Source organism: Schistocerca serialis, chromosome 6 (genome assembly GCF_023864345.2).
Source record: "Schistocerca serialis cubense isolate TAMUIC-IGC-003099 chromosome 6, iqSchSeri2.2, whole genome shotgun sequence".
Classification (NCBI taxonomy): Eukaryota; Metazoa; Arthropoda; class Insecta; order Orthoptera; family Acrididae; genus Schistocerca; species Schistocerca serialis.
The window spans coordinates 247746394-247771596 of NC_064643.1; positions in this window are offsets into that span (position 1 = coordinate 247746394).

The window sequence follows — 25203 nt, forward strand, 5'->3', positions numbered from 1 at the left end:
GCGTGACCTGAGACGCGATAGGCAGCTCGTGCGTGGTCTTTTGGGTAATGGGCCTGATAAACTGCGGACTACCTACCGACCACTGCTGCGCTTAGCTTTCTGAAGCCTTCTGTGAACGCGGCAATCATAAGAAAAGCGAAAGCTGGCAGTGACCTGTGTGTGTGTGTGTACACTACTGGCCACATAAAAATTGCTAAACCACGAAGATGACGTGCTACAGACGCGAAATTTAACCGACAGGAAGAAGATGCTATGATACGCAAATGATTAGCTTTTCACAGCATTCACACAAGGTTGGCACCGGTGGCGACACCTACAACGTGCTGACATGAGGAAAGTTTCCAACCGATTTCTCAGCCACAAACAGCACTTGACCGGAGTTGTCTGGTGAAACGTTGTTGTGAAGCCTCGTGTAAGGAGGAGAAATGGGTACCATACGTTCCGAATTTGATAAAGGTAGGATTGTAGCCTATCGCGATTGCGGTCTTTCGTATCGTGACATTGTTGCTCGCTTTGGTCGAGATCCACTGACTGTTAGCAGAATACGGACTCAGGGGGTTCAGGAGGGTCATACGGAACGCCATGCTGGATCCCAACGACCTCGTATCACTAGCAGTCGATATGACAAGCATCTTATCCGCATGGCTGTAACGGATCGTACAACCAAGTCTCGATCCCTGAGTCAACAAATGGGGACGTTTGCAAGACAACAACTATCTCTCGTTCGCACTGACGGCACTTTGAACAGTGGACGTTACATTTCAGATGTGTTACGACCCGTGGCTCTACCCTTCATTCGATCCCTGCGAAACCCTACATTTCAGGAGGATAATGCACGACCGCATGTTGCAGGCCCTGTACGGGCCTTTCTGGATACAGAAAATGTTCAACTGATGCCTTGGCCAGCACATTCTCCAGATCGCTCACCAATTGAAAACGTCTGGTCAATGGTGGCCGAGCAACTGGCTCGTCACAATACGCCGGTCACTACTCTTGATGAACTGTGGTATCGTGTTGAAGCTGCACGGGCAACTGTACCTGTACACGCCATCCAATCTCTGTTTGACTCAATGCCCAGGCGTATTAAGGCCATTATCACGACCAGAGGTGGTTGTTCTGGGTACTGACTTCTCAGGATCTATGCACCCAAATTGCGTGAAAATGTAATCACATGTCAGTTATACTATAATATATTTATCCAATGAATACCCGTTTATCATCTGCATTTCATCTTGGTGGAGCAATTTTAATGGCCAGTAGTGTATTTGCCATACATATTCACCCGCTTCCTTCAGATTATACGACAAACAGTGTGTATAATAGATAAGGTGGATAAACGGAAATATAATGAAAAGGCAGATTAGTATGTGTCGACGCAATGGAACGCGATGATTGAATGCACTCACTTTACAATGCAATTATGTGGCACACAGATGTTGACATTTATTGAAAAAAGTGGTGACTGATACAGAAAGGCTGGTGGCATCGAGTTTGTTGTCGAACTGAGTGTTTTTAGATGGACATTTTGTCGTTTTATTCACGCATGTATCAATACCGTACCCCTATGTGATCACTCCACAGAAGGGCCAAAAACGCGTAAGAATCATTTGCTGCTCAGGATCACAAACAAATTTCGTCTAACGGTTTTAAATGGTCCCCTTTGTTTCGACGTTCAATGCCACAACAAAAACTGCGATCACGTTAAGTGTCCTTAGGGAGGGGTTGAATCGTCCGCGGTGTCATTAGGGAACAAGGTTGTCGAGAACTTAGTCCGGTTGCCTATAAAACAAGGAACAATCATTTTCGACCTGTAATGTGTGGGATTAAACGGCCCAAGGAAAGGGGTGGTTTTATCGATGCCCTTTATGCAGCCCCCTACAGTCTTTTCGTGGACCATACTGACGTTAGCGGCAGCGTGTCTTGGTTCAAATGGTTCAAATGGCACTGAGCACTGTGGGACTCAAGATCTGAGCTCATCAGTCCCCTAGAACTTAGAACTACTTAAACCTAACTAACCTATGGACATCACACACATCCATGCCCGAGGCAGGATTAGAACCTGCGACCGTAGCAGTCACGCGGCTCCGGACTCAAGTGCCTAGAACCGCATGGCCACCGCGGCCGGCCAGCGTGTCTCAAATATTTTCCTCGGCCACCCACAAGAAAATCGCTTGATTTAAACGCTGCCCCCCCCCCCCACCCCGTCACTGAGGCGTCAAAACAAGGGATCAAATGTGCATAAGAGGGGTTGTGACGTCCTTCGCATCGGGTGACACGTCCACTGTCGGGTTGGATAGAGCTGTGAAATGTGGTGCCAATATATCTTAAGGAGCATTACACCTCATATGAACTTCTGACCTGTGGCATTGCTTTGCATGTGTCCACACCTTTCTGCTGTAAGTGTAGCGGAGCCCATGGATGAAGTCGCCACGAAGGTTGTGGGCAACTTCGAGCAAAATTACAAACTTCAATCTCGCAATGGGAGACAATTTCTGTGTTTCTAAAAAAGTGGTCTTTCAATTGCGTTGCGCGGTGTTCTTATTCATTTCACGCATGTGAACATTAAATGTACATCTAGTTGCGTTCGTCTCTACTTACATGACTACTGGCCACATTTGCTGTATTTTTTTTCCAGATACTGCAACTACTGAACCAATATTCATGATTACTGCGACATAACATAACTTGCCTCCCTTGAACCATGGACCTTGCCGTTGGTGGAGCGGCTTGCGTGCTTCAGCGATATACACTCCTGGAAATGGAAAAAAGAACACATTGACACCGGTGTGTCAGACCCACCATACTTGCTCCGGACACTGCGAGAGGGCTGTACAAGCAATGATCACACGCACGGCACAGCGGACACACCAGGAACCGCGGTGTTGGCCGTCGAATGGCGCTAGCTGCGCAGCATTTGTGCACCGCCGCCGTCAGTGTCAGCCAGTTTGCCGTGGCATACGGAGCTCCATCGCAGTCTTTAACACTGGTAGCATGCCGCGACAGCGTGGACGTGAACCGTATGTGCAGTTGATGGACTTTGAGCGAGGGCGTATAGTGGGCATGCGGGAGGCCGGGTGGACGTACCGCCGAATTGCTCAACACGTGGGGCGTGAGGTCTCCACAGTACATCGATGTTGTCGCCAGTGGTCGGCGGAAGGTGCACGTGCCCGTCGACCTGGGACCGGACCGCAGCGACGCACGGATGCACGCCAAGACCGTAGGATCCTACGCAGTGCCGTAGGGAACCGCACCGCCACTTCCCAGCAAATTAGGGACACTGTTGCTCCTGGGGTATCGGCGAGGACCATTCGCAACCGTCTCCATGAAGCTGGGCTACGGTCCCGCACACCGTTAGGCCGTCTTCCGCTCACGCCCCAACATCGTGCAGCCCGCCTCCAGTGGTGTCGCGACAGGCGTGAATGGAGGGACGAATGGAGACGTGTCGTCTTCAGCGATGAGAGTCGCTTCTGCCTTGGTGCCAATGATGGTCGTATGCGTGTTTGGCGCCGTGCAGGTGAGCGCCACAATCAGGACTGCATACGACCGAGGCACACAGGGCCAACACCCGGCATCATGGTGTGGGGAGCGATCTCCTACACTGGCCGTACACCACTGGTGATCGTCGAGGGGACACTGAATAGTGCACGTTACATCCAAACCGTCATCGAACCCATCGTTCTACCATTCCTAGACCGGCAAGGGAACTTGCTGTTCCAACAGGAAAATGCACGTCCGCATGTATCCCGTGCCACCCAACGTGCTCTAGAAGGTGTAAGTCAACTACCCTGGCCAGCAAGATCTCCGGATCTGTCCCCCATTAAGCATGTTTGGGACTGGATGAAGCGTCGTCTCACGCGGTCTGCACGTCCAGCACGAACGCTGGTCCAACTGAGGCGCCAGGTGGAAATGGCATGGCAAGCCGTTCCACAGGACTACATCCAGCATCTCTACGATCGTCTCCATGGGAGAATAGCAGCCTGCATTGCTGCGAAAGGTGGATATACACTGTACTAGTGCCGACATTGTGCATGCTCTGTTGCCTGTGTCTATGTGCCTGTGGTTCTGTCAGTGTGATCATGTGATTTATCTGACCCCAGGAATGTGTCAATAAAGTTTCCCCTTCCTGGGACAATGAATTCACGGTGTTCTTATTTCAATTTCCAGGAGTGTAGATAGCCGTACCTTAGAAGCAACCACAACGGAGGGGTATCTGTTGACAGGCCAGACGAACGTGTGGTTCCTGAAGAGGGGCAGCAGCCTTTTCAGTAGTTGCAAGTGCAACTGTCTGGATGATTGACTGTTATGGCCTTGTAACATTAACAAAAACGGCCTTGCTGTGCTGGTACTGCGACTGTGTGAAAGCGAGGGGAAACTATAGCCGTAATCTTTCACGAGAGCATGCAGCTTTACTGTATGGTAAAATGATGATGGCGTCCCCCATTCGAATCTCCGAATGAGGACTACTCATGAGGATATCGTTATCAGGAGAAAGAAAACTGGCGTTCTACGGATCGGAGCGTTGAATGTCAGATCTCTTAATCGGGCAGGTAGGTTACAAAATTTAAAAAGAGAAACGCTTAGGTGTAGCTAGATATAGTGGGAATTAGAGAAATTCGGAGGTAGGAGAACAAGACTTCTGGTCAGGGGAATACAGGGCTGTAAACAAAAAATCAAATACAGGTAACGCAGGAGTATGTTTAATAATGAATAACAAAATAGTAGCGCTACTACGAACAGCATAGTGAACGCATTATTGAGGCCAAGATAGACCCGAAGCCCACGCCTAACACAGTAGTGCAAGTTTATATGCCAACTAGTTCCGTAGGTGACTAAGAGTATGAAGCAGTGTATGATGAGGTAAAAGAAATTATTCAGATAGTGAAGGGAGATGAAAATTTAATAGTCATGGGGGGCTGGAATTCGATAGCAGGAAAAGGAAAATTAGTAGGTGAACATGGACAGTGGGTAAGGAATGAAAGAGGAAGCCGCCTGGTAGAAATTTGCACAGGGCATTACTGAATCATAGCTGACACCTGATTTAAGAATCATGAAAGAAAGTTGTATACGTGTCCTGGAGACACTGGAAGGTTTCAGATAGATTATATAATGGCAAGACAGAGAATTAGGAACCAGGTTTTAAATTGTAAGACATTTCCAGGGGCAGATGTGGACTCTCACCACTGTAGATTGAAACTGAAGAAACTGCGAAAAGGTAGAAATTTAAGGATATGGGAACTGGATAAACTGAAAGAACCAGCTACTGTAGAGACTTTTAGAGATAGTATAAGGGAACGATTGACAAGAACGGGGAAAATAAATACAGTATGTAACATCCACTACACTATGTTCTAGCCACAAGATGTTAAAATGAACTAAGTGTACAAACTTCAACAAATATTGTCTATACTACGTATAAAAAAGACTGTATCGTGCAAAAATGACGATAATTATTTCTGTAATAATTTAATTTCTGTGTGAATTAAAACTACTATCAGAGAACTACATTCATAGACAACTACCATTATAATCTTTTTATTTTGTTACCTGTGATAATTGTGGTTCAGTTGTTCTTCCTGTGCTAACCGATGAACTATTCGGACGTGAGCCGTGTGAGGTCTGTAAAGAGAAAACCTGTAACTATATTGTTAATTATTATTTGAAAAATAGAGTCGCTATTGTCTGGGCGTGGATTTGTATTTATTTCAATTGTAATCCAGTCTAATTAATGTTTTGAAGTGTTAATTTTCAGCTACGCAATTACGAGCGCAGCCATTAGCGCTAGTAACTTACAGCGGAGTTTACTAGTAGCTGGTATAAAAGATATAAAACATTTTTCATTGAGAATAATTTTAAATGCTAAAGAATAGAGAACAAAATGCTTAAAGACTTTTATCTGAATGTATTAGCTTGATATAAAAGGAATCGAGAATAACAATAGAAAAATTGACTATCGTCTGTCTGCCGCCATCTTAGCAAAAATATCTCCGCGGCAGTTTTGGATCGAGAATTTTAACAGACATAAATGTTGTTAGATGTAAATGAATGGAAATAAATGTGCGCCTGTGGTGGCGAATCTTCTTTAAAAAACAGAATTCAATTCAGATTGAATCTTTAAAAATAGTGTTCACAGCACGTTACGTAATATCAATGTCTTATTTTCTGATGTATGAAGCCTAAATATTTCGTACGATTTACATGAAATATTTTAATAGGAACCATACGTCAGTGTTGTGCGCGGGTAGTATTTTGTGACTAAATGTTCCTTTTTAGAGAAAAGTGCTTCTATCTTAACTAACAGTTGTGTAAAATCTGGTAAATGATATGGAATTTAGTACCACTCCCACGGCTTTACAGACAACATTTCTACACAATCTCAAGTGGAGATTTCTTCAGCACAGTGACAAGTATTAGCGGGATAATCATTTTTGAGATAAAACGAATTGTTACACTGACTATAGGTAACTGGTTTTATATTATTTTTGATCTACCTGAAATATCATTTACAAATAATTCACGAAATACTCTAAACCGGTTGCGCCACAAGTAGAAAAAGAATGAGTAGCTTTGAGAGAGTGGACGCAGCAGAGGCTCAGGTAGGTAAAAAGAATAGGGCTAGTGGAAATTCTTGGGTAACAGAAGAGATATTGAATGTAATTTATGAAAATGCAGTAATTGAAGCAGGCAAAAAGGAATACAAACGTCCCATACATGAGATCGACAGGAAGTGCAAAATGGCTATGCAGAATGGCTAGAGGACAAATGTAAGGATGTAGAGGCATATATCACTAAGGTTAAGGTAGATACTGCCTACGGGAAAATTAAAGAGACCTTCTGTGAAAATAGAACTACTTGCGTGAACATGAAGCGTTCAGATGACAAACCATTTCTAAGCATAGAAGCAGTTCTAAGCATAGAAGAGTTCCATGTACCACGGCAGTACAACCCGAAAGAATCCTCGGCAGCTGAAACATCCGGTCGTGAAAATCTTCATTGTATGAGTGTCTTGAATGGAGGATATAAGATGAACATCAACATAAGCAAAACGAAGATAATGGTATGTAGTCGAATTAAATCAGGTGATGCTGAGGGAATTAGATTAGAAAATGAGACAAAGTAGTAGATGAGTTTGCTATTTGGGGACCAAAATAACTGATGACGATCGAAGTAGAGAAGATATAAAATGTATACTGGCAATGACAAGGTAAGCGTTTTTGAAGAAGAGAAATTTGTTGACTTCGAGTATAGATTTAAGTGTCAGGAATTGTTTTATCTTAGCACACTGGACTCGCATTCGGGAGGACGACGGTTCAATCCCGCGTCCGGCCATCCGGATTTACTTTTTCCGTGATTCCCCTAAATCACTCAGGCAAATGCCAGGACGGTTCGTTTGAAAGGGCACGGCCGACTTCCTTCCCCGTTCTTCCCTAGTCCGATGAGACCGATGATCTCACAGTTTGGTCTCTTCTCCCAAACAACCCAACCCCAATTCTATTATCAAATTATTTGTATGGAGTGTAGCCATGCATAGATGGGAAACACTGACGATAAATAGTTAAGATAAGAAGAGAATAGACGCTTTTGAAATGTGCTGCTACAGAAGAATACTGAAGATTAGATGGGTAGATCACATAACTAATGAGGAGGTACTGAATAGAACTGGGAAGAAGAGGAGTGTGTGGCACAACTTGACTAGACAAAGGAATCGGTTATTAGAATACGTTCTGAGGCATGAAGGGGTCATCAATTTAGTACTGGAGGGAAGCGCGTAGGGTAAAAATCGTCGAGGGAGACAAAGGTATGATTACACTATACAGATTCAGAAGGATGTAGGTTGCAGTAGTTACTCGGAAATGAAGACCCTTGCACAGGATAGAGTACCATGGAGAGCAGCATCAAACCAGTCTCTCGACTGAAGACCACAACAACAAGAACAACATAACTTGCCAGTAGCAGTGGTGTTTTTATCACCTGTTAGTACTACTCTCACTACTAAAGCTGAGTACTTCTACTATTAGACAAGTGACGTTATCGTATTTATTGCAACTGCCTGCCTGTCAAAACGTGAAGTACTCAGAAAACGTTGCGGGTTGTCAGTGAAATTTCGTGCCTGTACGCACCATCGGCGGTTATTTAAATGATCAGACTTTCCATTCTCCGTGACAGGTAGAGCGGTCACCAGAATGCACAATTGAGGGTCGTGTTTAGTGTAGTTAGCACGTCAGATAGGGTGTGTAAGACGCTTGAACAGCTCGAGAAGTTGATCACTGTGAAGGACACTGAGATGCCACGTGCTCTTGTGGTACAGCGTTATCGGCACCTGAAAGTATCGTTGCAGTTCGTAAGCGGTGGGACGTCTGGATGTGAGAGTGGCTCTACGTTGGACTTCATGGGATCGTGAGGACAGGCGTACTCGCCGTCAAGAATCCGGTCGACCAAATCTGACCGTCGCAAAGGAGGACTGTCGCATTGCGTACCAATTAATTTGTAACATCTCCACATGTGCGCCTGCCATCCGAGAACAAGGAATGGACTCCCTACAACTTTCTGTGCCATCCCACACCATTGCTCGGAGATTAACAGGTGCTGGATTAGAGAATTACCGCCCCATACATCGGCTGCTAATAACAACTAAACACAAGCAACTGCATTTGGAGTGGTGCCCTAACCGGCAAGAATGGACTGCATGTGAATCGTGTAGCATTTTGTTTTGCGTTGCATCGTGATTCTGCAGTACACCAGGTAACCATCATTGGTGATTTTGGCGGCGAGCTGGGCTGAGATCCCATTCTTCCAATAGTTTTGGAAGGCACAACTGTGTCAGTCCTGTTGTCATAGTGTGTGGAGCCATCGCCTATGGACTTCAGGTCACGCCCTGTATTGACTGAGAAAACTATAATGCCACAACTGATTTTCACAGACATTATGCGTGTTCATGTGCTACTTCTCATTCGCGGATCCATTTTTCAACAGAATAATGCTCCCCGAACATGGTCTGTATCTCTATGAAATGTTTGTTTGCTGTGGTGCTCCCATGGGCAAGGTCACCAGATCTGTCCCCAGTAGAGCATGTGTGGGACCGCCTGGGACAGCAACTTCGTCTCTGTGCCAGTTTCCAGAATATCAAGGACAACTTACAACAGTTGCGGGACAGCTTGTCTCAGGAGAGGACACATCTGCATATGCTCCTTCCCAACATAATTAGTGCATGCTCCAAAGCGAGAGGGGGCACAACGTCATACGATATGTACATGAACTGAACCACAATAAACTCAACACGGCTCCACGTGTTTGATTAACAGTTCAAATGAACAGTAGCCTACACCGTACCTGAATTTTAACACACTTAACACTCGCGAATTAGCAAGCAAAATATGTCACGCACGACAATAAACTGCACTACTGGCCATTAAAATGCAGATGATAAACGGGAATTCATTGGACAAATATATTATAATAGAACTGACATGTGATTACATTTTTACACAATTAGGGTGCATAGATCTTGAGAAATCAATACCCAGAACAACCACCTCTGGCCGTAATAACGGCCTTCATACGCCCGGGCATTAATTCAAAGAGAGCTTGGATGATGTGTACAGGTACAGCTGCCCATACAGGTTCAACACGATACCACAGTTCATCAATATCAGTGACTGGCGTATTGTGACGAGCCAGTTGCTCGGCCACCATTGACCAGACGTTTTCAATTGGTGAGAGATCTGGAGAATGTGCCGGCCATGGCAGCAGTCGAACATTTTCTGTATCCAGAAAAGCCCGTACAGGAACTGCAACATGCGGTCGTGCATCATCCTGCCGAAATGTAGGGTTTCGCAGAGATCGAATGAAGGGTAGAGCCATGGGTCGTAAACACATCTGAAATGCAACATCCACTGATCAAAGAGCCGTCAATGCGAACAAGAGGTGACCGAGACGCGTAACCAGTGGCACCCCACACCATCAAGCCGGGTGATACGCCAGTATGGCGATGACAAATAAACGCTTCCAATGTGCGTTCACCGCGATATCACCAAACACTGATGCGACCATCAAGATGCTGTAAACAGATCCTGGGTTCATCAGAAAAAATGATTTTTTGCCATTTGTGCACCCAGGTTCGTCGTTGAGTACACTATCGCAGGCACTCCTGTCTGTGATGCAGCGTCAAGGGTAACCGCAGCCATGGTATCCGAGCTGATAGTCCGTGCTGCTGCAAACGTAGTCGAACTGTTCGTGCAGATGGTTGTTGTCTTGCAAACGTCCCCATCTGTTGACTCAGGGATCGAGACGTGGCTGCACGATCCGTTACAGCCATGCGTATAAGATGCCTGCCGGGCAACTGCTGTTTGTGTATGAGAAATCGGTTGGAAACTTTCCTCATGTCAGCACGTTGTAGGTGTCACCACCGGCGCCAACCTTATGTGAATGCTCTGAAAAGTTAATAATTTGCATATCACAGCATCTTCTTCCTGTCGGTTAAATTTCGCGTCTGTAGCACACCATCTTCGTGGTATAGCAATTTTAATGGCCAGTAGTGTATGAACGATGAAAGGAATCATTTACTTTGACTAGCTTTGAAAAAATTACAAAAAAGGGACATTAACTTCCCATCGAATGGGTCACTTACCGCCAGTAGATCTCACCCGTCTCGCGTCCCACGGAACAATCCGCGAGCATTCGCTCTGCAACATAAACCGCTTCCCGTACGTACGGAAGTGGCCACAGGAACGCCTACTGCGGTGCCAACCTATTCAAAAGGTTCGTGCAAGGGAAACACAAACCTCTTTGCTACCTGGTACGTGTTTCCTACAGTTGGCTGTTGCGACAGAGTGGCAGACTACCACAACACTCCCACTGGTCTACACACTGAAATTGTTGCACACACCCATTCATACATTCAACTGATCGGACAAGAAGAGGAAAGAGTAGATACATTGAAATACGGCACTTAATTGTATCAAACATACTTGTGGGGCTCCGACAAGTACCAATAACCTAAAGAAATGTTAAAACGACATATGGATAGTATACTGGGGCCACCACAAACATACTCAGCTGCTCAGTCTTTTCCCTTTTCTTCTTTACATCTAGGGTAATAGACCATTTGCACCAACAATTGAGGTGTCAGAGGCAAATAAATGAAGCTGTGTGGTAAGGCAAAATCATAAGAGGCTCACACAGAGACCCTTCAAGCGCGTGCTCCAAAGCGACACGTGGCACAACGTCACACAATATCTGGGCTCACGCTGCCAAATTCTTTTTTAAATTTCACTCTTTTAGTAACCGCCGTAAAAATAAATAAATAAATAAATAAAAATCACTTGCCCTCTCAACTCGCGTAGTCTCGTTTGTCTCGTTTTCTCCTCCTCTTCCAACCGAGGCACTAATGGGTGATTTTACTGTACTCTGCCTCTTCGTTGTCTCTGGGCTCCGTAATGGTAGGGGACAAGTTGCCAGTTTCAAGGGAGCATCGCTGCTGCCGTGAGTGCGCTGCCGCATGTCGGCCCGCGTCACCAAGTTGTTCAGGCTCCATGGGTGGCCGGAGGCTGCTAACATGTGGTCAGATGGTCAGCGTCAAGTGTGTCTAACCAGCACCTTTAGCTGGCCGTCTGTTTCAAAAATCTTCGCTGCATTCCTTCCCTATCGTCGACTGTAAACTTCTTTGATGCGGCGCCGGCAGGACGCGGCTCTTCTGATAACGCAGGTTTTGGTTCTTCTGCTGAACTAATTCTGTTGCTGTCAGTCAGCATGGACAGAATCTGGATACAGTAAACATTTGCATATAGTGAGCTTGACGTGTTTTCTCCAGTGCGTAGTTTAGTGTCACTACCTAGCTTAAACTTTATGAACCCCTAAATATTTATGTACTGTCAGGCCTCTCGAGGGCTCTAATTGCTGCATTCCCAGCTTCCGTTACCTTCTTCTAACAAAGCTGCCTCAAAGCTTCCAATGAAAGGAAGGAAGATCATTGTTTATTGTCCCATTGCCGATAAGATCATTAGAAATAAACTATCCCGGCACTTTCCTTCATCGACTTATGGGAAACACAGTAAACGGGATTCTCGGTGGCTGAACAGGGAATCTAACCTCCTATCTCTCGAATGAAAGTCCAGTGTCTGGCGACTGAACCATCTTGTTGGAACTTTACGTTACCGGATTATTCTTACCATCAACTCTATATTTTACGGCGGCCTGAAATGGAATATATCCTCATTTTGAGAACCGTATTCCTATAATAACCTGGAATATTCTAGAGACATTCATCTCTCTTTAACCAATGTCGCCGTTATCTTCCTCATACAAAAGTATATGGCAAGCTGCACCCAATGAAAAGTGTATGCCAGTGTTATTATCAGAAGACTACGAACTCGCGCACAAGCACGTTGCCATATGAATTTAGTTAAGCTTGTTCTTCTAAATAAACCACACTTTTTCCTCATACCGATCGTCTAGGATCATATAAAACCTCAATTCCTCTTCTTTTCTAATTGTTTTTGCTTTCCCAGTACGCTTTTGTCTTCTTCACACGTTCTGTTTTCCTCTCTTCTGTCCCTGTCGCTTCCGTTTCTTGTTTCTTCGCCATTTAAAGCCTTCTAAATTTAGTATTTTATTCTCACAAAGGTTTATTTTCCGAGTCTTTGATGCTGTTCCTTTCTAGTTCATTTCTTATTTCCATATTCTGTTGCCTGTATATTTCTTTTTTCAGAAGTCTAGAAAAGTTTTTTCGTTACCATGTTCATGTTCATTTGATGGAAATGACCACAGAAGATTAAATTCCGCTTTGCCGTTATTTCTGATATCATCTTTACTGTTACGTAGATCTCCATGTCACTACTCATTTTCGCAGCACTGGTTCTGTACTTACATATTTTTTAGATTTATATCACATGGATAGATTATGGCTTTCAGGCCAACTCTTACATCTATCTAACTTGACATCCGCAGTGAGTGGAAAGTTCAATACACGTAGTGAATAAATAATAATAATAATAATAAAGATGATGAAGATAACGTATGGTAATCAGTACATAGAGTTTATGAAACGACTGTCTTATTAACATTGTGTTATCCAGTTTCCTGATTATGTTCTTGTCGATTGTATTTACATTTAACAGAAATATATTAGAGCACTATAGAAGGAGAAGGGTATATAAGGTAGAACAGGAGTGGGAAACTGTAGCTAACATTATTGAATGACACACGTGGAAGAAAATATAAACAGGAAGGATTGAGAAAAGAATGTATAAGTTAGGACAGCTATATAGCTCTTTTCTGGCCTAAAGTAAACCGACTACGGAATGCCAAGAAGGAAGCTACGGCAGTGATGCCTGATAAAGAATTGATCTCCGATAGAATTTTGAGTGATTCTCAATAAGACAGTGTTTAGAGCAGTAGTTCCAAATCTGTGGGTAATTACCCACTGAGAGGTGAAATGTAATTTTCTGAAAAAAAAAAAAACAGTTCCATTGTGTTCCGGTCATCAAACAAAAATTATTTTGTTTAAAATGTTAATTCTATTATCACTCTATCGTAAGATTGTAACACTGCTTACATAAATTTTAAACATTGTTATTGGCTGAAGTCCAGCAACCGTGTGTTAACTCAATGAGTATGTATGTATACAGAATGTATGTATAGCCACATCGTCTACATAAAATTGTTGTCAGATTGACCATGGTTTCGACAGCACTAAGGCGGTCTTCATCAGAATGAAAATTATATAGTGTTACATGTAATACCTCCATAGGTGAAAAACATTTTGTGATATTTTCAATTACACAAGAGCATTTTTGCTCAGATGTTTTTCACCTATGGTGTGATTGCATGAAATCCTATGTAATTTTCATTCTGATGAAGACCGCTTTAGTTTTTTCGAAACCATGGTCAACTTGAAAACTATTTTATGCAGCCGAGGTGGCTATACATAAATTCTGTAATTAACTGATTACATACGTTATCACGAATTATTTTTTTCCAAATACTAGCAGTCAGTCCTGACACAGTGTGGTAGAAGTTTTTTTTTTGGTCATCAGTCTGCTGACTGGTTTGATGCGGCCCGCCACGAATTCCTTTCCTGTGCTAACCTCTTCATCTCAGAGTAGCACTTGCAACCTACGTCCTCAATTATTTGCTTGGCGTATTCCAATCTCTGTCTTCCTCTACAGTTTTTGCCCTCTACAGCTCCCTCTAGTACCATGGAAGTCATACCCTCATGTCTTAGCAGATGTCCTATCATCCTGTCCCTTCTCCTTATCAGTATTTTCCACATATTCCTTTCATCTCCGATTCTGCGTAGAACCTCCTCCTTCCTTACCTTATCAGTCCACCTAATTTTCAGCATTCGTCTATAGCACCATGCTTCGATTCTCTTCTGTTCCCGTTTTCCCACAGTCCATGTTTCACTACCATACAATGCTGTACTCCAGACGTACATCCTCAGAAATTTCTTCCTCAAATTAAGGCCGGTATTTGATATTAGTAGACTTCTCTTGGTCAGAAATGCCTTTTTTGCCATAGCGAGTCTGCTTTTGATGTCCTCCTTGCTCCGTCCGTCATTGGTTATTTTACTGCCTAGGTAGCAGAATTCCTTAACTTCATTGACTTCGTGACCATCAATCCTGATGTTAAGTTTCTAGCTGTTCTCATTTCTACTACTTCTCATTGCCTTCACCTTTCTCTGATTTACTCTCAAACCATACTGTGTACTCGTTAGACTGTTCATTCCGTTCAGCAGATCATTAAATTCTTCTTCACTTTCACTCAGGACAGCAATGTCATCAGCGAATCGTATCATTGATATCCTTTCACCTTGTATTTTAATTCCACTCCTGAACCTTTCTTTTATTTCCATCATTGCTTCCTCGCTGTACAGATTGAAGAATAGGGGCGAAAGGCTACAGCCTTGTCTTACACCCTTCTTAATACGAGCACTTCGTTCTTGATCTTCCACTCTTATTATTCCCTCTTGGTTGTTGTACATATTGTATATGACCCAACTCTCCCTATAGCTTACCCCTAAATCTCGAACAGCTTGCACCATTTTATATTGTCGAACGCTTTTTCCAGGTCGACAAATCCTATGAAACTGTCTTGAATTTTCTTTAGCCTTGCTTTCATTATTAGCCGTAACGTCAGAATTGCCTCTCTCGTCCCTTTACTTTTCCTGAAGCCAAACTGATCGTCACCTAGCGCATTCTCAATTTTCTTTTCCATTCTTCTGTATATTATTCTTGCAAGCAGCTTCGATGCATGAGCTGTTAAGCTGATTGTGCGATAATTCTCGCACTTGTCAGCTCCTGCCGTCTTCGGATTTGTGTGGATGATGCTTTTCCGAAAGTCAGATGGTATATCGCCAGACTCATACATTCTATACACCAACGTGAATAGTCGTTTTGTTGCCACTTCCCCCAATGATTTTAGAAATTCTGATGGAATGTTATCTATCCCTTCTGCCTTATTTGACCGTAAGTCCTCCAAAGCTCTTTTAAATTCCGATTCTAATACTGGATCCCCTATCACTTGTAAATCGACTCCTGTTTCTTCTTCTATCACATCAGACAAATCTTCACCCTCATAGAGGCTTTCAATGTATTCTTTCCACCTATCTGCTCTCTCCTCTGCATTTAACAGTGGAATTCCCGTTGCACTCTTAATGTACCACCGTTGCATTTAATGTCACCAAAGGTTGATTTGACTTTCCTGTATGCTGAGTCTGTCCTTCCGACAATCATAACTTTTTCGATGTCTTCGCATTTTTCCTGCAGCCATTTCGTCCTAGCTTCCCTGCACTTCCTATTTATTTCATTATCAGCGACTTGAATTTCTGTATTCCTGATTTTCCCGAAACATGTTTGTACTTCCTCCTTTCATCAATCAACTGAAGTATTTCTTCTGTTACCCATGGTTTCTTCGCAGCTACCTTCTTTGTACCTATGTTTTCCTTCCCAACTTCTGTGATGGCCCTTTTTAGAGATGTCCATTCCTCTTCACCTGTAATGCCTACTGCGCTATTCCTTATTGCTGTATCTATAGCGTTAGAGAACTTCAAACGTATCTCGTCATTCCTTAGTACATCCGTATCCCACTTCTTTGCGTATTGATTCTTCCTGACTAATGTCTTGAACTTCAGCCTACTCTTCATCACTACTATATGGTGACCTGAGTCTATATCTGCTCCTGGGTACGCCTTACAATCCAATATCTGATTTCGGAATCTCTGTCTGACCATGATGTAATCTAATTGAAATCTTCCCGTATCTCCCGGCCTTTTCCAAATATACCTCCTCCTCTTGTGATTTTTGAACAGGGTATTCGCTATTACTAGCTGAAACTTGTTACAGAACTCAATTAGTCTTTCTCCTCTTTCATTCCTTGTCCCAAGCCCATATTCTCCTGTAACCTTTTCTTCTATTCCTTCCCCTACAACTGCATTCCAGTCGCCCATGACTATTAGATTTCCGTCCCCCTTTACGTACTGCATTACCCTTTCAATATCCTCATACACTTTCTCTATCTGTTCATCTTCAGCTTGCGACGTCGGCATGTATACCTCAACTATCGTTGTCGGTGTTGGTCTGCTGTCGATTCTGATTAGAACAACCCGGTCACTGAACTGTTCACAGTAACACACTCTCTGCCCCACCTCCCTATTCATAACAGATCCTACACCTGTTATACCATTTTCTGCTGCTATTGATATTACCCGATACTCATCTGACCAGAAATCCTTGTCTTCCTTCCACTTCACTTCACTGACCCCTACTATATCTAGATTGAGCCTTTCTTTCCAGATTTTCTAGTTTCCCTACCACGTTCAAGCTTCTGACATTCCGCGCTCCGACTCGTAGAACGTTATCCTCTCGTTGATTATTCAATCTTTTTCTCATGGTAACCTCCCCCTTGGCAGTCCCCTCCCGGAGATCCGAATGGGGGACTATTCCGGAATCTTTTGCCAATGGAGAGATCACCATGACACTTCTTCAATTACAGGCCAGAAGTTAGAGCGTATGAAACGAAAATATGGCCAACATCTTTCTCACACATTCAATTATTACACACGTACTGTGAGCGATGGATCAATGACATATTCGTCACATACGCTTAAATATGTTATGAAAATGCCTTCTCCGAGTTCTACTTAGTTTTCTCAGCTAGTTGACAGGACAACACGATAGTAACTATGTAATGCCTACTAAAGTGTTGCAGGCCCCTGTTGTCAGTAGCAGTGGTGAGACAGAAATCACTAGCAGCCTAAAGTCTTCCAGTTTCTGTCATCTCAGAAGTAAGAAGACCAGCAATCAAGTCATTCACAAACAGTAAACAAGGTGTACACATTTTAGGTTTACTGATTGTAAATGGGGATGCAAGGTGTGGGTGAAGCAAATTCTGGTAGGGTAAGGAGCGGTGCAGAGGAAGTATGTCTTGTAACAAGAGTCTACCCTCAATGCAAATTGTTAGCATTCTTTTCTGTGAAGGAATTGTAATTATCATTCGTGATACAATGATAAATAAGGAGTACCAACTGTCTGATCGACTCATTAATTCGAGGTCTAATGAAAGATCTACAAAAAGTACGTATCATTTGACTTTTGCAATTTTAAAAATGAAAGAGTTAAAAGACAATTCTTTTTGGTACTTTAAACATAGCTGCGCTACAGCAATGGTTCCACGTAAATCAGACTAAGAACAGCCGACCTTTGCAACTGGTCGGCTGTTCTTAGTCTGATTTACAATTCTTTTTCATTCTTAAGTTTAGTTAGGTGCTAAAATTTTGATAATGATGAGGGAAATGGAGGGTACTTGCTAACATCTGTTTACACTCAGGTTTAACAGGGTACTTTGTTTCAGGGTCGCACCGGCGAAATGGATAAGGAGATGGAGAAAGATGACGTGTACGACACTTCAACAACAATGTTCTTGTGAATGGCTGTAAGATACAATTTGACGTTGTCAGCATATAAATGGTATTCACAGGAATAAAGCATAGTTGAAATAGCAATAATATGCAGCAAGAAAAGCAATGGACCACACACTGATCCTTAGGGGATTCCAGGGTGTACATCTTCACATGACAACTTATCAGAACCATAGATGACCTGCTGACATCAATTTTTATCGTAGGTGTCGAACCAAATTATTACACTACTTAAGAAATTCAGGTGTTTCATTTTAGTGAGTATTTTATCGAAATTAATACCATCAAAAGCCTTGTGGGCATCATGAAGAGTTAAAATGGTCGCTTCAAGTTTTCCATTTTATGAGCGATGTCATTAGTCTCTTGGATTACTGCAGCTGCTGTAATATGGTGTTTTCTGAAGCCTGACTAACATAGGTAGCATGTCGTGCGTGTTGCAAGTTTTAAAGCAATCCTTCAGCTGTCCACGAACAATGTACTACAAGGCATTATCCGCCTTTAGAGACCGTATAATTTTGAGTTATCATTTCTGGGTACTGGTCGAATTATTTTTCGCCTACAGTCATTAAGATCTGTATCACTAACATCAAAGACAGAAGATGTCTGTGAAATCTGGAACAATAATCATACCTATGCCCACCCTATCATTACCTGCTGCCTCAGAAGATTTTCGTGCTTGCTTCATGTACTGTACGTGTAGCAACACGTTATAAAACAAAAAGAATCTGTGTAGATGCTATCTTGCGACATAATTTATTCAAACTTGGAAGCTGACTGGTGTGGAAAAAAAGCCACTTAATGTTTCTCCAAAGGCTTTAAAACCAGAATTATATTATGCCTTTCCTATGCACTTTCTCTACAGCACTCCGTTATTCGACTCGTTGTAAACAACTAAATGTAAACAACTAAGTGGTAACACCCGATTTTGGAGCTGCGCACATTTTGCTTCGCTTAGTCCTGAATATTCTTGTATACATCATATAGTTCAGTTGTATAATTTCGCTTGATTCTTCTATCTACAGAGTCTGATTCATTCATTAACTGGCGTAGTTTTTTTCTGTCAGCAATGTTGCAGTAGCTATCTTCACTTTAACAGAATGCGCAGCAACTTATTTGTCATATAATGCAGGAAGTCTGCAAGTGAATTCCCGAATCTCATCCTGTAATATCTCTTCTTTCAGTTTATTGTCACACTCTTCACTCGATAAATTGTTTTACAAACGTGCTATGTCTACTTGCTTTCGTTGAATTACAGAACATCTTCGGGTAAACGGTAGCTGCAAGGCTCCCATTCACATGTGCATTAAACAGCCTCCACGAGTTACTAGCTTAGGAATGTATAGACGATTTGAATAGTACTTGATACTGACGGGTTGCTCTTCAGTTAGAGTTGCTCCGAAGATTTTGTGTAACTGAACGAAACCGATTAGCTTTGTGGAAAGAGTGCGCCTGTAGGCTGTAATAAAAGAGCTATAATAATTTAGTTTTCTCAGGCTATCTCGTTTCATAGTTACGTCAAGCTTATGTAATTGTTTTATCCTTTGAATTACCACCTCTCTTGCTCGCCCCTTCCGAGAGCACGCTAAAACTCTGTCGTTAACTTAAAAAGACAGATTGGGTCTGGTGACAGACTCACTGCGAGAGACTCCCTTTGCATGCAACTGTTACATATTTTCAGGTGTGGATCTCTAAACCTGTTATCATTTTGCAAAGCGTTGGTCGTCTTTTTAGGTGCAAGATGCAGTGATAGACGTTACTATTTCGGAAGAATCTTAATGTTATATACCTGCATACGCCTCATTGTCCAATAACCTCCTAATTATGTTTGAATTCTATATCTTGGTACGCTGGGTCGCATATGGATCCCTGTGGGTAACATTTCCATAAACATTTTATCACGCTCTCTCCTGGGAACAGATGTTTTGTCTCCCTACTTAGTTTTATAAAGGTGATTGTAATACTCGTAGGCATTTCTGCGAGACATTGTCGTCATAAGGGCGAAGAATTAACTGGCATTAACTGGCGCCTCTGGAGTTTGACAAGAAGCAATTGGTGTAAATTAGAGATTAAGTTGAATAAGTACGCTGATGTGACAAAGCCATGGGTTGACGATATTCATATACACAAATGGCTGTAGATCGCGTAGACAAGGTATAAAAGGGCAGTGCATCGCCGAAGCCGTTATTTGTACTCAGGTGATTCATGTGAAAAGTTTCCGACGTGATTATGGTCGCACGACGTAAATTAACAGACTTTAAACGCTGACTAGTAGTTGGACTTCAGAAGCACGGGACATTCGTTTCGGAAATAGTGAGAGAATTCAATATTCCGAAAACCACAGTGTCAAGAGAGTGCCGAGAATACCAAATTTCAGGCATTGCCTCTCATCATGGGCAACGCAGTGGCTGAAGGCCTTCACTTAACGACCGAGAGCAGTGGCGATTGCGTGGAGTTGTCAGTGCTAACAGACAAGCAACAATGCGTAAAACAACCGCTTGAATCAATGTGGTAAGTACGACGAACATATCCGTTGGGAAGCTGCGGCTAAATTTGGCGTTAAAGGACTACAGCAGCAGATGACAGATGCGAGTGTTCTAAAAGCACAACACTGCCTGCAGCGCGTCTCCTGGGCTCTAGAGCATAGCGGTTAAACCCTCGACGACTGGAAAACCATGGCCTGGTCATTTGAACCCCGACTGTAGTTGGTAAGTGCCGACAAAAGGTTCAAGGGAGGCGCAGACCCCACGAAACCATGGACTCAAGCTGTCAATAAGGCAATGTGCAAGCTGGTGGTGGCTTCATAATGGTGTGGGTTGTGTTTACGTGGAATGCACTGCGTCCTATGATCAAACTGAATGGGTCATTGACGGGAAATGGTTAACTTTTGCTACTTGTAGACAATTTTCAGCCATTCATGCGCTTCAAGTTCCCAAACAGCGTTAGAATTTTTATGGATTTCAAGGCGCCTTGTCGCCGGACAACAGTTGTCCGTGACTGGTTTGAAGAACATTCTGGACTCAGGCGAGTGATTTGGCACCGCGACATGAATCCCATCGAAAATTTGTAAGGCATAATCGAGAGGTCTGCCTGTACTCAATATCCCGAACCGACAAAACTTTCACAATTATGCACGGCTGTAGGGGAGGTATGGCTCCATATTTCTTCAGTGGACTTCGAACGATTTTTTGAGTCCATGTCTTGACGAGTAGCTACACTACGCTGGGCGAAAGGAGCTCCGACACTGTATTAGGAGGTGCCCATGACTTCCGTCACCTCAGTGTTGGTAATAGAAATGGGATGGGCAGCCACTGCCCTGCGAAGCTCGCAAATAAGCAACACTGTCGCGCCGACAATTTTCGCTGGCATTATATGTTGGTTTGACGAGTCCAGGTAAATCATACACTCTAACAGGTAGCCGGGAAAGCACGCCAGGGTCAGGAGATAAGTCTCCTGCCACTGGGAAAAACTGGCGATCCAGAGGACGTGGGAAAGGGGATTGCAAAAGCCTAACCAAATGTTGGTTTCTCCAGAATTTCTGGCAGGGTAACCCCTGAACACGTTGTTAACCATTCGTATGCAGGCAACTGGGGGTGTTTATTGCCAGTATTTGGAAGCGCGTCATAATCTACATGAGGGAGAGCGGTTGGCTAGACGAAGCACAGGTGCGAAACAGCATGGACATGTAGGGGGTGGGGAAGGTGTGGGCGAGACGGATGGAGGCAGCACGTGTGACGCGCTGACCGAACGTAGGCGGGGGCTGCGAGCGGCCATCCAACCAGTGAAACACTAAGGTCCCTGAGACACGTCGTTTGAGTATGGTAAACGGGCATGGAATAGTGTGAAACAATCTTAAGTGTACTGGTTGTAGTAGAAAGTGAGTAACAACGTACTAGAAAATAGTGCAATGAGTTTCCAGTAGTAGATCGATTAGAGGTACACGAACGTTTAAAATTAATTCCATTACTGAGAGTAATGTTGGCATAAACGTGATTAATAATAGCTGACTAGTCGAAATTGAGTTAAAGAAATGGCTCTGAGCACTATGGGACTTAACATCTCAGATCATCAGTACCCTGGAACTTAGGACTACTTAGACCTAACTAACCTAAGGACATCACACACATCCATGCCCGAAGCAGGATTTGAACCTGCGATCGTAGCAGTCGCGTGGTTCCGGACTGAAGAGTTTAGAACCGCTCGGCCACCACGGCCGGCAGCTGTGACTCCGTAGTGGTGTAACGTGTGGACACTCTCATACGAGGTTATCGACGGACCGCAATGAAATACATCGCTGCCCAACTGGACGTATCTTTTGGTATTACTGGTACAGTCGACCACCATTTGGGGTAATGAAAAGTGTGCGTCAGCTGGGTTCCTCGCCGCTTAGCAGAAGACCATCAAGAGCAACGGGGAACCATCTGTGAGGAATAGCTTGTGCGTTACGAGGCGGATCGTGACAATTTTTTGTCGAACTGTCGTCACTTGGAACGGGAAACAAAACGGCAATACATGGAGTGACGCCACACCACATTTGCTCCGGAGAAGACGTTCAAAGACGCACCATCAGCCGGTAAAGTTATGGCGTCTGTCTTCAGGGATTCTGAAGTGGTTATTCTGTTTGATGTCCTCTCTCCTAAGTGCAACGATCTATTGCGCTACACTCAGGAGATTGGAACCGAGTGAGGTGGCGCATTGATTGGTACAGCAGATCCGGGTTTGGGAGGACGACGGTTCAAACCCGCGTCCGACAATCCTGATTTACATTTTCCGTGATTTCCCTAAATTGCTTCAGGCAAATGCCGAGACGGTTCCTTTGAAAGGGCACGGCTGACTTCACTCGCCATCCTTCCCTAATCCGATGGGGCCGATGACCTCGCTGTTTGGTCCCCTGCCCGAATGAACCAACCACGAAATTGAAGAATCGACGTCTGTAAGTTCGTCGTCACAAAAATGAACACGAACTTCTCCTTCGCCGTGACAGTGCAAGTCCTCAGACAAGTCTTCGCTCATGAGAGGAGCTGGACTATTGTATCTCATGCATCCTGCAGGCCGGATCCCACATCTTCGGACTTCCGCCTCTTTGGTCCAGTGAAGGATATACTCTCCGGGAAGCAGTACATGAATGATAGGTGTGTTATTGATGCAGCAAGGTTTTAGCTCCTACGTCGACCAGTAGAATGGTACCCTGTCGGCATACAGGCCCTACCAGTAAGGTGGTGTAATGCCGTAGCATAGAACGGAGATCATGCTGACAAACTGGTTTTTGTAGCCAAAAGAGTGGGTAATAATATGGTGTACTGGAATCTTGAATAAAACAAATCTCCTTTCTGGAAAAATTGTGGTTCGTTACTTATTGGAGGATCCTCGTATTTATATTTCATGGAGAGTACCATGTTTCGGCCACGAGTCCACTTTTTCCATCACGATGGTGAACAATTCCATTTTGATATTTATGCCAGTGATCCAATGTGATAGACGAATCTCTCTCTTATGTTGTCACTTTATGTCGCTGCTGTATGAAACCCCAAAGAACCTGAAACGGAACTGATGGGTAGCATCAGAGCTGCCTGGAACATTGTAGTGTGTTTCCCATTACTGCATTATTTATCCGTTTCGTCTCTTCAGATGTTTGTGTATGTTTTACAGTAGCTTGTAATGTTCAAATGATGTTTCTCCGTATATTACCGACACACCGATGAGCAGTGATTCTTCCAAACTGAGCCACTCTGGAAACGTTTGAAAATATTTTGTGGAGATAGCTCTTGTCTCACGTGGTTTTGAATACCTAGTGATGCTAGTGATTCTAAGTTACAATCTGCGCCTTATGAAGTAAACCAAGTAGTACACTGATAGCTTTCTAATGAAGAGAGTTGTTGGTTATTAGGTAGCAACATCGATTCTTGTGGACAGATACAGAAGCTTTTCTAAAAAATGAGTTCGCACGGTCATATATACAGGGTGTTACTAAAAGGTACGGCCAAACTTTCAGGAAACATTTCTCGCACACAAAGAAAGAAAATGTGTTATGTGGACATGTGTCCGGAAACGCTTACTTTCCATGTTAGAGCTCATTTTATTGCTTCTCTTCAAATCACATTGATCATGCAATGGAAACACACAGCAACAGAACGTACCAGCGTGACTTCAAACACTTTGTTACGGGAAATGTTCAAAATGTCCTCCGTTAGCGAGGATACATGCATCCACCCTCCGTCACATGGAATCCCTGATGCGCTGACGCAGCCCTGGAGAATGTCGTATTGTATCACAGCCGTCCACAATACGAGCGCGAAGAGTCTCTACATTTGGTACCGTGGTTGCGTAGACAAGAGCTTTCAAATGCCCCCATAAATGAAAGTCAAGAGGGTTGAGGTTAGGAGAGCGTGGAGGCCATGGAATTGGTCCGCCTCTACCAATCCATCGGTCACCGAATCTGTTGTTGAGGAGCGTACGAACACTTCGACTGAAATGTGCAGGAGCTCCATCGTGCATGAACCACATGTTGTGTCGTACTTGTAAAGGCACATGTTGTAGCAGCACAGGTAGAGTATCCCGTATGAAATCATGATAACGTTCTCCATTGAGCGTAGGTGGAAGAACATGGTGCCCAATCAAGACAACACCAACAATGCCTGCCCAAACGTTCACAGAAAATCTGTGTTGATGACGTTATTGCACAATTGAGTGCGGATTCTCGTCAGCCCACACATGTTGATTGTGAAAATTTACAATTTGATCACGTTGGAATGAAGCCTCATCCGTAAGGAGAACATTTGCACTGAAGTGAGGATTGACACATTTTTGGATGAACCATTCGCAGAAGTGTATCTGGAGGCCAATCAGCTGCTGATAGTGCCTGCACACGCTGTACATGGTACGGAAACAACTGGTTCTCCCGTAGCACTCTCCATATCGTGACGTGGTCAACGTTACCTTGTACAGCAGCAACTTCTCTGACGCTGACATTAGGGTTATCGTCAACTGCACGAAGAATTGCCTCGTCCATTGCAGGTGTCCTCGTCGTTCTAGGTCTTCCCCGGTCGCGAGTCATAGGCTGGAATGTTCCGTGCTCCCTAAGACATCGATCATTTGCTTTGAACGTCTTCCTGTCGAGACACCTTCGTTCTGGAAATCTGTCTCGATACAAACGTACCGCGCCACGGCTATTGCCCCGTGCTAATCCATACATCAAATGGGCATCTGCCAACTCCGCATTTGTAAACATTGCACTGACTGCAAAACCACGTTCGTGATGAACACTAACCTGTTGATGCTACGTACTGATGTGCTTG